Source organism: Glandiceps talaboti, chromosome 13 (genome assembly GCF_964340395.1).
Source record: "Glandiceps talaboti chromosome 13, keGlaTala1.1, whole genome shotgun sequence".
NCBI classification, from domain to species: Eukaryota; Metazoa; Hemichordata; class Enteropneusta; family Spengelidae; genus Glandiceps; species Glandiceps talaboti.
Genome location: NC_135561.1, coordinates 9,514,900 through 9,531,378, shown reverse-complemented (window position 1 = coordinate 9,531,378; position 16,479 = coordinate 9,514,900). Strand labels below are relative to the sequence as shown.

At 34.3% G+C, this 16,479-nt stretch overlaps 1 long non-coding RNA gene across 1 annotated transcript; it reads left to right on the top strand.

Annotated features, from left to right (window-relative positions):
• Positions 1 to 866: 866 nt before the first annotated feature.
• On the top strand, positions 867 to 10,050 carry LOC144444133 (uncharacterized). Its single transcript, XR_013481823.1, has 5 exons — positions 867 to 1,000; positions 3,601 to 3,756; positions 6,795 to 6,878; positions 7,893 to 7,953; positions 9,959 to 10,050. It is a non-coding gene; the product is annotated as an uncharacterized LOC144444133 (long non-coding RNA).
• The last annotated feature ends 6,429 nt before the right edge of the window (positions 10,051 to 16,479 follow it).

The window sequence follows — 16,479 nt, the reverse complement described above, 5'->3', positions numbered from 1 at the left end:
ATGAAGTATGTATGTATGTATGTATGTATGTATGTATGTATGTATGTATGTATGTATGTATGTATGTATGAGTGTGTGTGTGTGTGTGCGTGCGTGCGTGCGTGTATGTATGTATATGTGTGTGTATGTATATGTGTGTGTATGTATGTATGTATGTATGTATGTATGTATGTATGTATGAGTGTGTGTGTGTGTGCGCGTGCGTGCGTGCGTGCGTGTGTGTATGTATGTGTGTGTATGTATGTATGTATGTATGTATGTATGTATGTATGTATGTATGTACCTACGTACGGTACGTACGGACAGACGGACGGACGGACGGACGGATGGATGGATGAATGGATACTCTTGGCCATTTTAATGTTTCCTATATACGTAGTCCTATCATCACCAACTCATAGCAATATTTTCATTGTCTGTCTTAATATAATCATCTCCGTAATGTGAACGATTTCTTGCGGCCTTACGCTTCATCTATATTAATCAACATTTCCTTTAGGGTATTTAAAATTTCATTGTGATTTTGCATTGTCAATGTATTTTCGCTTTGAACTAATCTGTATTGTGAAATATAATACCTTCGTTGAAAGGTTCTCAGATTGTAACAATGCATGTATCAGTATACAGCAGTATCTGAAAAAAAATTCTGATTGACGCAATACATATAACTTATCTAGTATGGCCTTGATTTTGATATTAAGAAAAATGCGCATTCGTCTATAAGCGACATTAATTCATACAGTCGTCCCTCACTTAGCATTAGGGAAAAAACCAACAAGTCATTCATTATTCAATGCACTGACTGTATTCATTTGGTTAATAAGTGATATATTCTATCACTCCCACGGTGATCATCACCTACTATATAGCTATTCGTCTCCCCACATTGTTTCTGAATTCCGCAATGCTATAAAACACTCAGAAACTATAGAAATTTGTCATATGTCAGTGGGAACGTGTGAGAAGAGTCCCGAAGACCGTTCCAAGTGTGTATGAAAAGGTGAGACCATTTCAACTTTATATGTATATATTTGTTTATTTTATTTTTTAAATCGCCATTGTCAATATATGCGCGTTGAAAGCAGCACAAACCTGTACAGGTATGTATAGTATGGCATTTACTATTTAATAGTATTAACTTTCTCATATTTCAAGACGAGAATCTTAAATTTAACATCGTTTTGATATTTCTCAACTTAGTATTGTAAAATATCATCTATGTACCATGTATCACTGTGGAGAGTTTTGTTTTTGTTTTAAATCGTGTTTACTTATTTGCTTGTAAAAGAACGACTTCGAATAAATGCTAGATATTACATTGATAGCAAGTTTACATCTAGAATAGCTTTCTAATAGCACTGTAACGCCGTTCAATGATCCGATATCGTTAGTTTGTTCAAAGTATAGGTGCAACACAGCTTAATGATGTATACACCAATGAAGAATGTCTCGTTGTAAGAAAGTCAATGTTATTGTACAATACCTCTTCAAAAGATAAATACCACAGTATATCCTTTTTGGATCCAGCACAACCATGATAGTGTATATATCATACCTATACATATCAACAGACAGCTTTACAAAAACAGTTTAAGCCACCAAGTAAACTCTTCTGCCTAGTTTACTATTTGATATAAACGTGCAATTCTATTGCGTATGTGTGAAAACGAAAAGATTGTATCCGATGCAGTGGTCGAAGTTTTCTAACTATTTTTGTGGAGGAGCATCCAGATGGATAATCAGTGGATGAAGGGACGTAAGCTTGAGCACAATAAATCGGTTGGTTAAAAAGCATATGGTTTGGAAGATAAAGGATACTGTACAATTGAATTGGTGTGAGACCGTTATCAAAACCTCATTCATAAAATTAACTTAATATAGCTATAAAGAATACATATTACATAACTTGCGTTTGTCTAGTTTGAAGTCGTAATGGTGTCCATATGATCAGGGTTTTTTTCTGTTCAGTAATTACATAATTAATTCATCGTATGGAGTGTTGGTGTGTGTTCAAATTATCATCACTTTTAGGTAACAAGAATTATTAGGTTGGAAAACACCTGTCATGTTTTTTGAATGAATATTTAACTAGAGTAAACATCCTGGAATGATAGTAAGTGATCGTTGTTTAAACTGTATTGATATCGAACTTTGGCTCAATAATTATGCAATGTCCCTTTATTAGCGATTTAAAATATAGATCTGTAATTTCAATCTGGCCGTCTGTGTCTGTGGACTTCTGTGTATAAATATCTAGTGCATTACTACTCTGAAATATTTTACAATGTTATATGTCACCTTTGGCTGGCTTGCAGCGCCATGATAGCTATACCTGTCTAATAGAAGTTGAAGTAAAACTTGATACTTTACATTAAAGCAGCAACACAAAACATCATTTCATACAATTGTCTCTAATTTTCTGTTATATTTTTCATAATTGATTTTAATAAATTGACAAACTTCTGACCTATAGGTGAATGTCAATAAGTCTTGTACAAGATGTACGCCCTTTAAAAATCACTTTCCGATCGGGTCCTTTCCAACATAATGTGAATTATATATGAGGTGATACATATCACGTTAATGAAATAGGCTATGACTAAATGCCAACTGTGTGGGAAAATACTAGTAGAGCTATGGTCATCTACTTCTATTAAAACAGACACTACATACGAACTCCTTTCATTAAATCATCTTTTATATCTTCTGAAAATGTTAGTATCACGACCATGTCTTCTTGAGATAACCGCTAGAATACTTGAGTATATAACATTTCATTGCAATAAAATTCTTCGAGCAAACACAAGGGTAAGAACGTTTACCTCTTGTAAAAAGATGCAAGTCCCTTCACCTACTACACTAGCAGGAAGACAGGGAAATTGACCGGTTTTGGAAAAGCTCAGAAAGTGATTTGTTCAGTGACCGATTTTTAACCACTTGCAATCTTCAGGTTTTGATAACGTCAATCATAACCATGAAAAAGTAAATTCAATGAGGAGAGAAATAAACTAGTTTCACAAAACCTCATAATCGAAATTTCATATATGCGGCCATTTTAACTAATTACTGTGGCTTTCGTCAAGATTACAAAAGGAGAAGAATCGATCGCTATCAAGATATAACACCTGGAGGTATAGCTATAACACGTTGTCAGAGGGAACCGTCTATCCATTTAGCTAATAAGATTGTACTATCAAAAAACCAAGGCTGTACATAAGTATAGTGAAAATTTCAACATCCATTATTAATTTCAGCTGACCCGTCTAATCGTTTCATATGAATCTACACGAACTATTATCGCGTTGGCATCACTTGCTTCGCATATTTATAGCAAAACATTGCATCGGTTAATGTAAATATCGAGGAAATTGTTAATTGATGTGTTGTCTCGAGATAAATACATCGAATCTGCTGATATCAACGTCATAGAAATTCAAGTCGCGATGACACAGGATTTTTGCGTTGGATGGTCAGTATTTGCATAAATATGAATATGCAATAGTCCGTTGTCAGTTTCAGTCATTGAGCTTGTCAGTTGTGTACATCACTCACTACGGACATTTCTCTAATGATTGTATTTTTTTAATATTAATTCTACAGAGAGAAAAGTATAACTGATCTAATCGTCTGTAATGCGACTTTGGGAGAAGACCTGTCCTGTGGGACTGTCGCTGTTGTTGCTATGTATATTGCTTTTAGATGTAACACAGGGATGGAGGGAAGGAACGTACCAGGAAGATTATCCCGAGGTTTTGAGTAAGTACAAAACATTTGAATTTTTGGCAACTTTTCTTGTACCGATCCTTCTAATATGTGTTGGATTAGACCGTAGTATTCTTTGAACGACAAAAATCATGAAACGTTCATATGCGGCAAGTATCACAGAAACAAAGAGACCTTTCGGCTTGTCTATAAGTATGCGTACACATATGTTGTTTTTGTTTGCTTAAGGTCTTATGCATTGATTAATAACACTGTATCAATGAAAGCAAACAATATGTCATATATGAATCCGTAATATGCGCTAACAGGCCTAATATACTAATGTGTTTAGTTTTTTAAAAAAAATATGTATATAATCATGAGAATCCTATAACTCAAGGTTGATGTGTAATAGCAATATATATTCATAAATGTCATTTGTAACAATATTAGTAATGCTGGCGAGGACGTTAACACAGACATATATAAAGTTTGTTGCTAAATACTTGAAATGGTTGAGCGTTTTAGCCTTTGATCTAAAAAAGCTGACGAACATTTTTGATCCCAGTATATTTCGTCTTCACGTAAATTTGTTTGAGTCTTTATAGTATCTAAACCACGTATCATTCTCATTTATCACGATTTCAGCCCTTACCAATTCGAAGTTCTGACCACCCCATTGCATTTTGAGAAAAAAATACCATCCCAAATCTTGTCAATGTCTGCTAATAAATAAAGATTTGCTTGAGCGTCCTGGTTACTGGCTAGATTAAACATTGTTTCCTTGTCTATGGTTACACTTCATGTAGTTATGTCTCCAACTCTGCATGTTTTGTTGGTGTGCTGTCTGTCGACCTTCTGCCTAAAACTCTTTTATAAGATAAAAAAAAAAAGACTGTATATCCGGCAAGTTAGAAACGCGGTCTAATTACAGATCCAAAGTATGTTTAGCTACTGATTGAACATTGGGTATCTTGAATTTCGCCTGAAATGAAGTATGTAAAATACGTAGGTGAGACGGATGGATGGGTGATTGTTGTTGTTGTTGTTGTTGTTGTTGTTGTTGTTGTTGTTGTGGTGGTGGTGGTGGTGGTGGTGGTGGTGGTGGTTGTTGTTGCTGCTGCTGCTGTGGCTACTGCTGAAGCCACTGCTGATGCTGATGCTGCTACCCATAATGAATATGTATATATGTCAGAAATAATACATTCTCTAAAGCAACAAGAAGGATTTGACTCTGCTCGTGAAGATGCAGAGTTTATGAATATTCGGATTAATTATTCAACTCAACCGGATTTAATAGAACTAGAATGATTAAAATTAAATATTAATGTTGACAGTGTTTCCCACTCAACCTTCAGGGACCTTACTATTGTGAAGACGATACTAAGTTGCGAAAATAAAACGTATATAAATTTCTAAGGTCTCTCTGGTTTGGTAGTATTTGTTGTCGCACTGTTGATCTACGTTGTGTGTATTGTATAGTCTACTCGAAGTACCAATGTACATAAGTACACGTAATGACACACTGAATGTATGTTAACACTTCATTTAAAAGTGAGTCTCTTTTTAATCTATATCTAACAAAACCAGATAACAGTAGTTAATTTATTTCTTCTGAAGTCATTATGGCAAATATGACGTCTAAATGACAGAAATGAATTTTCAAATTCAATCGTTAAAGTACAGGGTTTTAGGAAACTGTAAGAAATGTTGGTGTTTTCAGAAAATAAGAAGCAAACAAAACTAAAAGGTAAAATGTTTACAGTGTTCAAAAGTATTTCTCACAGATTTGATTACAGTGCAGCGAATTGAAATACTTACATTCTGACTTCTAACATTTTGATAACCTTTAAAGGATACAAGCTGAATAATTGAACAGAATGGTAAATATATAATATATAATATATAATAAATAATATATAATAATAATAATGATATATAATATATAATATACAATGTATATATATATATATATATATATATATATATATATATATATATATATATATATATATATATATATATATATAAAACGTTTTAATAAGTTGCTTATTATGGATATATATATATATATATATATATATATATATATATATATATATATATATATATATATATATATATATATATCCATAATAAGCAACTTATTAAAACCTTTTTCATTTTTTCAATACCACAGTGTGTTAAATGATGAAATGAAGACAAGCAAATTATATGTACTGTAATAGGTGGTACTAAACAGTGTCAAATGTTGAAAGTCTGGCGCTGATCACTTTTGAAATTACTTGGATTTTGTGCCCTTGGATTTCTCAAAGCCCCTCTCCTATATTCATCATCATCATTATTGTTAGTACTTTCTTTCGTTTTTTGCAAGTTAATTATACTAGTGATTTACATATTAAGACACTATAAACTTGGTTTGACCTAAATGTTCTATAAATAGAAATTGATTGTTCAACGAACTGCGTATCTTTCTTGAACACTTTGAGTTTAAATTTACATATAAAGAACAAGTGGTAAAAACAAAGTAAGAAAGTAAAAAATAAAGATGGTGAATTCTTTTGGGAACTATACTTTGTGTATCTGATCAAAACGTACATCGCCAGATATTGCTTCAAATCCGTCATCTGATGACATCGTGTAATGTACTCATAGAGGCTGCGGTGCGGAACGCAAAGCGATGTGATACCTACAACAGAGTCCATCTATCTATTTCTTAAAACTGTCAAATTCATTCAAAATTAATATGCTGATTTTCTTTGGGAAATATCCAGACTGATCTTTGTTAAAAGCGTACACAAAGAAAAACAATGCAATTTGGTATCACGAAAACTATATAATAATGAACTATTATCATATCTTATATGTTGATGTAAAAATATGTATGGTCGTGTATAACACCCCAGAAGTAAATATTACCACCGAAGTATTGCGACTTGAACAAATTTATGTGTTGACTATCATTTAGCAAAGAAACTGAATTCAAGTGCTCATTTTGGTCATTCAATGACAAACATTTCTATTAAAATCCTCTGTTTTAACGCGTTTGCTCTGATGATTGTATTTAACGGTCCTTTTTGTTAATATTGTAGATAATATATATCAAAATGCATTCCGGAGAGCGCAGAGAGGATCTAGAGGAAGTCGCCAAGGTACCCTGCAAGATTTGTTTCAAGGTAAAAATTCTCAATCGATCGTTGCCCGTCTGTCTGTCTGTCTGTCTGTCTGTCTGTCTGTCTGCCTGTTTGTTTGTTTGTCTGTCTGTCTGTCTGTGTTTGTCTGTCAGTCATAACATTTTGATCTATGGATAAAGATACCCAGAAATACCCACACAGCACACAGATGACTGAGAATAGAATAGAATAGAATAGAATAGAACAGAATAGAATAGAATAGAAAAGAATAGAATAGAATAGAATAGAATAGAAAATGCTCAGACTGACAAACTACCATGCATTTTTTCATAAAATGTAGAACAAACAAGACACACGCACATACGCACAAAAGTACGTACGTACGTACGCACGTACATGCATACATACATACATACATACATACATACATACATACATACATACATACATACATACATACATACATACATACATACATGATTTGTTTAATAGAGGTCGTGATATCGACATTTAGTCATTTTAGAATCCAATATAACGAATACTGTGTAAGTGCTATGAGAAAAGAAAAGTTTCTTAACTTGAAAACAAGACGGCCAGACCCAAAATGTGTTATCATTTCAAAAGGACCATAAATGATCTGTCATAAGGTAAAGTTTGGATAGAATTAAGAAACTTTGATTTTCATGGAAATTTGTCCGCGAGGCGTATTCTACCTTAAGTAACAACAATTATACAATTAAAAATACCTTGTGTATTTTTCTTATTACCATAATAGAAAATCTCTACATAGGTTTATTAATATGTACAGTATAAATTCCCAATGTGTCTTCGAAAGTTCCAAATGTCATAAACCTAGATATGTATTTGTAAAGAAAGGGCTAGAGGGCAAAGCATGACGTTTCTATACTCACCTCTGATATCGAATCATTTAAAAGTAAAAGGTGAGAACAATAAGGTAGCCATTAATTTCTCAAACTTTTTTGTGTGATTTTCCTTGTAAAGCATTGTCTGTTATCATGAAAACTAACTCGACTGCTGTAAATCTGTATTTGATAGCTCTCCGGCGGAAGAATGGTTATCCACCAGGAACCCCAACAGTTCCACTTTCAATTTTAAGGTAAAATATAACACAATATATTTGTCATTAATCTCACATCAACAATTTTATATATTGTCTTTAAGCTTCTTTTAGAAAAGTGGTTTGTTATATGTTCAGTTTCTTTTTTTAAATACCTCAAAGTATTCTGTATTAATGAATGGATTTATGTCAGTCTCGCAAATTTATATATAAGGATGTCATAAGTCGTTACTCGGAGCTTCACGCTTCCTCAGTGATCACCAGGCGACCGATGTAAAATGTTTGTGTATTCATTACGTAACAAGATCGTCGGACTAAACTATTCTTACAGAGGTTTATTTCAATCTATAGTTGGCGAGGAAATGTTTGTTTTCGTGTCGGCATTTGGAGACTGTGTTTTGTTCATTGGCATTCTCTTTTCTGCATTGAGTATACATAATTTCTCATTTAAACAGAAATTATAAAGTTTCTTCTCATTTGTGTGAGCATCCACTCCGTGAGATGATATCCCAGTCAATTTTGTGTGGTTGGTTCATTTCCTTCAAATTTCAAACTTTTTTTGATAGCTCTGAGCTGTAATGGAGCCTCTTATGAGTAAATGGATGTTTGTGGTTTGAGAATCGTTGTTTCAATGAGTTCTCTGCTAGCCCGAAGTACAGTTTTGTGTCGTTGTTATTATTTGATGTGACTTGTGCGCTGTATATTACGTTGGTTGATGGGTAATTGCCATTGAGCGGACACTGTTTACGATCTCTACTGCAGCAGGATTTATTAGGTGCTTTTGTAACGTCTGAACTGACTTCCTCATTGTAGGCTTTCAAAATACTTAATATACATGGCATGCATCTTAACTGATTTTCACATTTCCTTTGTTGAAGATCTTCCGTAGTGTGTTGTCTTTATGGAAATGCGTCTCAATAAGATGGATAAACATCTTGCGGATTAACTTAACACTCTTGCTCAATGGTCGTTAAACCATATGATGCTTCTTTGTCTATTGTTTCTCTTGTTACCTATGTATGGGGTCTCCGTAAATATTAAATTGTCTATTATTGCCGCTGATTTGCAGCACATTATTATAGAAACGTGCAGCTTTTCAAACATGTCTTTGCTGGAAGAGATGCTGGATACTCGTTTATATACTTATTGCTGCCGGGAGGTGACGGATTACTGTTGGGGTGGGATGGTGGTTTGATTGAGTGTTAATGTACACTGGTTGGTCATTAGATTTTCTGTATGGACTATATTCTCCATTTAAGTGGTATAGAGTAGTGTCTAGAAAGCTTATATATTATAATATGTATGTTTTTTCATTCAGTGGATAATTGCAATGGTCACGAACTATCTTATCTGCGTCTACTACGGTATAATATTAAACTTGACTGAAGTGCAAAAACAAATAATCTATACTAGCTTTGCCTCCACTTACATCAAGAGGCAATGGGACACGACTAATATTTCACTTTTACTGTCAAAAGATTATATTTCTTCATGCCGAGTGCCGGAATTTAACATTTCGCCAGCAGTTTATAGCTAATGAAATATTCCATTTCCTTTCGAACCCTTTCTCTTACGTTCTCAATCTGACAAGCTTACAGTGATGTTTTCATGTTTCTTTTTGTGACTTACATAAAATAACCATGAATATGTACATTAATATACTCTAAGGTAAATTTCAAGCAGAAATAGCCTGAGGTGAACCAATGTTCACCATTATTAAGGGCAAAGCTTGAAACGTCCCAAGATAATACAATACGTTCATTTCATTTGATGACCATTCTTTAGGGGGAGCTGTGACAATAATTTCACAGGCACTTAAAAATTTCTTAATCAATGCACACATATTGTGCAGCCGTGTCTTGACTACCAATTGCTAATACCCACTTAATCAGCCTGAGTACTAATTAACATCTGCGAAGTTTTGATCACCTAATGTAGACGGACTAGATGGTGTGCCCTTAAATAAAAAGAGAATCCGAGAATATCCTGTGTTTTTTTGTACAGCGGCACTGATTAATCATGATTTCTTTCTTTCCCATTTCAGGTACGTCAGGTAGTTGGAACCGTCGGGACTACAACCACACAGAAGAAACTCAATGCACATTATTAGTATGCACCACTACGTACGAACGCTCATTTGTTGATATTCAGATGTATCATTTATTAGATTCTCTTGAATAAAAATAAACCAATTTACTATGATCCGTGGATTATTATGTCATTGTTATATTGTAGGCAAATATTGTTATGGTCATATTATTGTTTTCTTCCATGACTGCATATTGTGATGAATGTTAATTAGCTTGGTCTCGAACCAATGTGTTTGTGTGAGCGTGGTGTGGACAGTATATCTTAGTCTGTTCTTTCTAAACCTTCTATCTAATTTCTGTCCCGTAAGAGTGACATACTGTTATCAATTTCTATATATAAAACTTTACAACAAAATATGATCAAGTGGTTTATGCTTACAGATAGATTTTATTACTGCATCAGAGTTGTATTCCATATATCTTAAAGTGACTTAAAGGCCTCGGCTTCAATTCCAGGTTCTCGCATTAGCGTAATCTTATTAGGTCATAGTGCCTAAATATGCTATTGTTCAGGACGAAACATTTAAAATAACTCTTCCAAACAACTATCGTTTACACCCACAAGTTAACCTTATCTTAAAAAGGGTTTTAAATGGTTGGATATATTGTCATTTTCATTCTTTGGTTTGCTTATCTAGGAAACCATCTTTGAATGGGTGAACAATCTGATCGAAAGGACATAAACCATACTTTCATATTCGACATGTCTAGTTTCAAGGGGTCCATTAATTGTCAATGTTTCCCAAATGTGTACGCTGTTTAATTTGTCACTGTCAGGGAGTATTGAAATATTGGGATTCATGTTAAGTTTTGGATGATAAATGAACTCAAAATATTATACTGGTAAAGAGTGTAGGATTCATTAATCTGCCTCTGCATATATTGTGGACCCCTGTCTACTTTATACTGAAATAGAGCTGATATAGAAAAACGCGCTATGAAAGCTGTACATCGAAAGTTATGACAACGCGAAATCACAGCAAATCCACTATAAGCACCACACCCTATCAAAGGCTACTTACCATTGCTATGACGACAATCATCACAATAAAATATTGAAAAGTATCAAATCTATCGAATGTTGATATTATGATCCTTTGACAACATGCTTCCATGAAGGCGACTGTCTTGTGTATCTTTTATAGCCTACAGGGAATAATATGGCATACTTATGATCAGTATTATCACAGTCGGATCAATGGTTATATCTTTTCCTTGTGAAGCAGGGCGTGACACCTGTCATAACTGCATCATCTGTGCATCCGAGGAAAAAACACGAGAAAGCTAACATCAAACATAAATTACATATCATCTAACAGTCTGTTCTATTACATTTGCTATAATGTAAAACCTAGTGATTTATCGTGTGTGTACGACTAGGGAAGAAGCCGTCATAAATCCATGTTGTACTTTATTTAGTGCTTTCTCAATTGTTGGTCGATTTCTCTACCTACAATATAATCTTCAATGTAACCATCAATATGTGGCTCATCAGAGGTAGCTTCCTTTAATGTGAATATTTGTTTTCTTTGTTACGCTAACAAACATTCAATAATTCCTATTTGACTAAATGTATCCAGAATCGTACACAGGGTTACATACTTGCAAATGTTCTGCAGTCCTACTTAGTCTATGACTTTCAACATTACTGCAGTGATGCCAAGATTTCCACTTACTTTGCCACTTTTACAGGAGGACCGTAGAATATCAGTCCAGGGTAGACAGAGGAATGCATAGTATATAAGAATGTGTATATTGTAAATTATAACATATAGGTTTTATGCACCGTTCAGTGATTGGCTTAGATAATGTCACGTGGTATGGACTAGTGAGCCACAGTGACATCAGAGGGAAATATTCGTTTTCTACTTTCCCTAAGGACTGAGCACAGTAGCACAGTAGTTAAGCCAGTGATTTGTATTGACTCTGGTAAAAAGTTTTTGCTAAATAATGTGGTGTTCTATAAACCACTTGCCTTGCCTTGCTTGGGCACTTGTAGACATCACATTATCCTTTGGGCTCTTAAGTACCAACTGTTTCCCGAGACTGAGAGCCGAAGCCTATTAGTGCCTTAAGGCTAATAAGGCCGAACAATAGGTGTATATTATATTACAATACAGGATGTGACTGTACATTTCAATACAGTGGTTTCAGCACATACAACCACATGTACAGTCAAGTAATAAAATTTGTCTGTGATACAACCCAGCCGTGACACACTAAACGAAAACATATATGCTTAGCGCATAGCTTAGCAACGCTTTGCACACATATATACAAACGGTTACACATTCAACTCGTTTGTTCACATTCTCCTATAATCTTATAACACATGAAAAATTGATATATTTGAGTTTGGAAAACAGTCCAATTTAATTTGCATTCGTTTGACATTTTATTTCGACTGAAATAATTATCAGTAACTATTTTTTAGGTTGAAAAGTGGCGAGTCCCATAGAATACACACGAAATCTTGTGATTTCAGACGTCATACAACAAAAGTCAAAATATATACGTTGAAAGTTGATGAGTCGAGGATAATAGTTATGTATCCATGTTGCGATGCAAAGGAGACAATTATTTTATTTTTTTTGTTTTGTTTTTATCTCTGGAGTAAGTTGTGTGAACAACGCAGTCCTAATCTTCACAACGTAGAGGGAGGCATTTTCGTTTCTACTGTGTTGCCATCATACATAATAAAGTTGTGTACGGATATAGTTGATGATTTGCCTATGGTTGGAAGTATCGTCGCTGAGGGAGCTTTTTAAATCGTCCTTTCAAACGCGATATATCTTTATCCCACAATAAGTCAGTAAAATATTTGTAAAGTAATCTTTTGCTGATAGAAAAGATAATAAACAAATCTATCGTATTATTAGGTAAAGGTTTCAATAGAATTTAATATTCATGAACTGTGAATTAGAGAAAAATAGTGTTTTAATTTCTGGTGTTTCACTGTAAACGTGATGGTTTACACATTCCTATGTGATAAATCTGAAACTGGTATCGAATTAAGCTACAAATTCATTTGGAAAGAAAATCCAGTATCAAGTGTGATGAGTTTATTACAGGACCATTTCGACCAATTTAAAAACTTAAAATACAAAAGCGTTTTTGAAATTTGTCCTTTGCACGATCTAATAATAATGTTTATGCCAACTTATAACCAATACATGAAATGGTTTCTTCCGGACAAAGTTTTATGACTTCACCCATGGTGCTACACACCACTGTTCTAATAAACAAGAAAGGCCTAAGTACACGGCGACATCAGTTTACAATATAAACCTGTGGCTCGGTAATTGTCGATCGAACTCAGATATTGCGCACTAATTAGCTGGCAACATCGGTATTTTGCTGTCCGGGAAATTAGTGCGATGACTGTAATACACCGATTGAGGGCGCTTACACCGGCGTAAAGCTTTCACACCTACAACTTAGTACAAGCTAATCCTTGCCTCCGGAGGATCTGCGGAGCTGAATCAACCAAAACCTCTGCAGTAAAATAATCCACATATTCTCTGGAGTCGACCATTCACACACACGCAAATTACCTCCAGAGTTAATTTAAGTCACTGATTCTCCGGAGGATAGGTCCTAGTGTGAACTACAGGCATTGACATATCTCGTAGTTTTCCAATACAAAATTGCATTTCATTGAGTGGTGCACGTGCCAACTTCGATTTTTAAGATCAACAAATGCTAAAGTATCTTTATAATATTCTGTCAGCGTCCAATAGTTTCATGAATAATGGACGTATCTGTTTGTTGTCAGATATGCGAAATATTCAGCAAAAGATAATCACATGTAAGGCCAAAAAAAGACAAGAATTGTTTCTGGTCAAGACATTTTGTCTAAAATGGTGTGACGACGCGACTCTGTTAAAGTGTCAAGACGGTCACTGAATGTACTATTTGTGGAACTTGTTTGTTTTCTTTTTATTTAGTACTTTAGTGCAAGTGTCTGGGTGGCAGATATCATTTGCAACGGCTTGATGACGTTTCACTCTGCAGTTGTCTTCTCTGTAGCAGTAATTAATGTAGTGTAACAGGCTCCGGAATATACATGCTACATGGAATGGACTTGTCTGTGGCTGGACAAACATGTCAATAAAAAAAATCGACGCTGGGGAATTAAGCAAAGTAGAACCGTTATTTTACACCTGTTGTCATTTACCATATTTAACATTATATTAGCGCTGGAGGTGTTGAAATAATTACGATATTCACTACAATATATTTGGAATACTCGAAGTAAGAAGTACTTCGCAAAATAATATCTTGTCCAGATTAAGACATTCATTTTTTTGTAAATCAATCTTTAAATCTGAATATGCAAGATTAGATTTGATTGTAATAATTATTCTCTATCACAAATCCAATCTGCCAATTCATAAAATATTTAATAAGAATGTATCGACAGGTATACTGAAACTTACAATTATATATAGATTTGGTTGTGTTTTTTCTAGTGGTTCTCTGCTGTCAATTAAAAAGTTATTTACATTACCTAGTACTTGAAAGCTGTTCGACGTATGATTGGAGCCTTCTTTTTGTAGAACATTCTCTGATAAGTTTGCAAGAATTCACAGGGTTTGTACAATGCAATCAACCCCATAGCCGTTTGAGATACAGTGACCGATTGAACTTCTAGCCTAACTTTTGATCTTTCTTTGAATGTGTGTATATATGTATAATGTAAACCCACAGACCGCCTAAAATTAAAAGTTTTGATCTTTGTCATATGAGGGCGCACTTTGTAGGGCCCGTGGTTTCGAATACTGCTTGTCACCATCACATGTTCAAAATCCTCAGTCCTCCATAAAAGTGCATTTAGACACTGGCGACCCCAGTTTCCAGATAGCAATCACACACACACACACACACACACACACACACACCACCCTCCAGTTTCTGAGCATAAGGGAGACAATACTAACAGAGGCCGTGATCATTGCAGTAGATAGACACAGCTTCTGGGCACAACCTTCCTTGCCCCCGGTCACAATACATAGAATATGGAGGGCAAGCCAGTATATATATACAAAGATACTACATTAAATCATAAAGGTGTGTCACTATTAGTGCCATGAATGTAACCCATTACCCCTTCTCTACTACTGAGTAAACCATTCTAAAGCTGAACATTGTACACAGTTGCCATGGGTTTGAGAAAAATGGCTTATATTATGGTTCAATAAAAACTTGAAGCTGATGACTGTACGCTTTTTTTTCAATTTTCTCATAGAAACACCACACAAACGGGTGGGATATATATGTATGTATGTATGTATGTATGTATGTGTGTGTATGTATGTATGTATGTATGTATGTATGTATGCGTGTGCGTGCATGTATGTATGTATGTTTGTATGTATGTATGTATGTATGTATGTATGTATGTATGTATGTATGCATGTACACATGTATGTATGTATGTATGTATGTATGTATGTATGTATGTATGTATGTGTATGTTTGTGTGAGCATGCGTTTATGCATGCATGCGCGCGCGTGTGTGTGTGTGTGTAGATTTTTTTATATCCAACCATTCACATTCATTTGAATCAAAATTAGAAAGATACAGAAACAGAAAAACATTTAATTTCATTTTTAAAAGAGAAACAACAGATCATATGAAGACAGTATCTGGTTTTGTGACCTGTAACTTTGAAAGGTGGCTCCCATTTCTATGTACACTTTTACACCTGACATTTCAAAACAAATAAAACTTTGATTCTATAAGCAGAAACTAATAACAATTATCTTGAATTCAACTTGAAAAATGATAACAATAACATCACAGTGGCCTATGTATGGCAGTATGGATATGTGTACCATTTTATGTCACAAAAACAGGAGAGGCGAATATTTCTCCATATGTCACACAATTTGGCTGATAACATCATCTGTTTCCTATCATGAAAACTCATAACGTTAAATACAACTTTTACCCCAATTCTTTAGAAATGAAAAGTTTTTATTTTGTTTTCGTTTTTTGCTTTGGTTTTTTAGTGTTGTCTAGTAGGTACATGTACTAGTGGCTTTTTTTAACCAGATACAAAATTTTCAAAACACCCAAAAACAACAAGGAAACAAAAAAACCTCCTGGTCTGGTCGGTTATTAGTTCATGTATAACATTAAAATGGACCAAGCCAAGTTTATAATTTTTTTTTACTCAAGTAGTTACTTATGGAAAACCTTGATTGTAGTTTTCTAAGACATTATAATTGTGCTATTCCACTTTCAGAACACTTCACTGCATAGTAGGGATTTCCTCCACATTAAATATGTGCAAAAAAATTGTACTAGGTAATTGATCAGTCATATCTTAATAAAAGGGTTGAGTTTAGTCAGTTACAGCTAAAATGATGTTGGCTTGGTGTTGTGCTCATGTAACATGACATTTATTACACACCATCAGACATCTTCTAATGCAAAAGAAACAATTACACAGGTGCTGTGAACAGTTGG